Genomic DNA, 1,526 nt, shown 5'->3' with positions numbered 1-1,526 from the left:
GCCACTTCCGGTTTTCTGGTGGTTTTTATTGGAGATAGGAGTCTCACGGTCTCTCCTGCCCGGGCTGGCTTTGAACCGCGATCCTCAGATCTCAGCTTCCTGAGTAGCTAGGATTACAGGCGTGAGCCACCAGCGCCCGACACCTGAGCTATTTTTAAACCTTGATTCTGAGATCTCAGCTCCTGAGTAGCTAGGATTACAGGTGTGAGCCACTGGTAACCAATGTATTCAAAATAACAATTTCTTTTTCTTTTCTTTCTTTCTCTCTCTCTCTCTTCTTGTTGTTGTTGTCATTCATGAGGCTTGAACTCAGGGCCTGGGCACTGTCCCTGAGCTTCTTTTGCTCAAGGCTAGCACTCTACCACTTGAGCCACAGAGCCACTTCCAGCTTTTTCTGTTTATGTGGTACTGAGGAATGAAGCTGAGGGCTTCATGCATGCTACACAAACACTCTACCACCAAGCCAAATTCCCAGCCCAATCTCCACTACTTTGGAGGTCCCAGGGGATAATGGTGTAAGACCTGCCTGGGCAAAAATTTCTTGAGACTTCTCTATCTAAACCAATTTTAAAAAAATTCTGGTGCAGTGGTATGTGCCTATAATTCTAGCTATGTGAAAAGCATACATAGAGGATCAGTGCATAAATTTAAAAAGGGCTGGGAATATGGCTCAAGTTAGGAGTACCTTTCCTGACAAGTTGAAGGCCTTGAGTTCAAACCCCAATACAAAATAAAAAGGGCTGAGATGTAGCTCAGTGGTAGCGTACTGGTCTCATATAACAAAGCTCTGTGCTCAACCAGCAGTTCCACACAGGGTGGGCAGGAGGCAGACAGGGAGCAGGGATGGTAGTACATCCTTATTGCAAGTGTTAGTGAGGCAGTGATAGGAGGATCCCAATTCAAATCAGCTGGGCTACAAGTGAGACCTGGTCTCAGAAAACCAAGAAAAAGGCTGGGGGCATAGTTCATGTTGTAGAGTACCTTGCCTAGAAAGCATAAGGCACTGAGTTCAAATCTAGTACTGCAGGGGCATGGAACTTCAGTACTGCCAAAAACAAAAAAACTTTGTACCTATTTACCCTAGAATTCTTTTCAGACCTGATTTATGAATATAAACAAAAATGGCCTCAGAAGTGTTCATTCAAGCTGGGCGCTGGTGGCTCACACTTGTAATCCTAGATATTCAAGAGGCTGAGATCTGAGGATCATTGTTCCAAGCCAGCCCAGGCAGGAATCTGTAATTAAGCACCAATAAAAGCTGGAATTAGAGCTGTGGCTCAAGTGATAGAGCACTATCCTTGAGCACAAAAGGTCAAGGACTGAGGTCACCCTCAGGTGAGTTCAAGCCTCAGGACCCACAACACTGACAAAAAACCAAAGCCAAAACCAAAAACAACCCAAAACCCTGAGCCCTTCTTCTTCTTCTTTTTTTTTTTTTTTTTGGGTAGTGTCGTGACGCCTGAACTCTGGGCCTGGGCGCTCTCCCTTAGCTCTTCAGCTCAAGGCTAGCGCTCTACCACTTGAGC

General features: G+C 45.6%; 1 protein-coding gene across 1 annotated transcript in view; it reads left to right on the top strand.

The window, feature by feature from the left end:
- Positions 1-1,526, top strand: part of Trnau1ap (tRNA selenocysteine 1 associated protein 1) — a 38,194-nt gene that overhangs the window by 12,117 nt on the left and 24,551 nt on the right. The gene's annotated exons all lie outside the window — the stretch shown is intronic.

This window comes from Dipodomys ordii, unplaced genomic scaffold, assembly GCF_000151885.1.
Source record: "Dipodomys ordii isolate 6190 unplaced genomic scaffold, Dord_2.0 Scaffold6, whole genome shotgun sequence".
NCBI lineage: Eukaryota > Metazoa > Chordata > Mammalia > Rodentia > Heteromyidae > Dipodomys > Dipodomys ordii.
The sequence above is the reverse complement of the archived record's forward strand: the minus strand, read 5'-3'. Positions and strand labels throughout refer to the sequence as shown.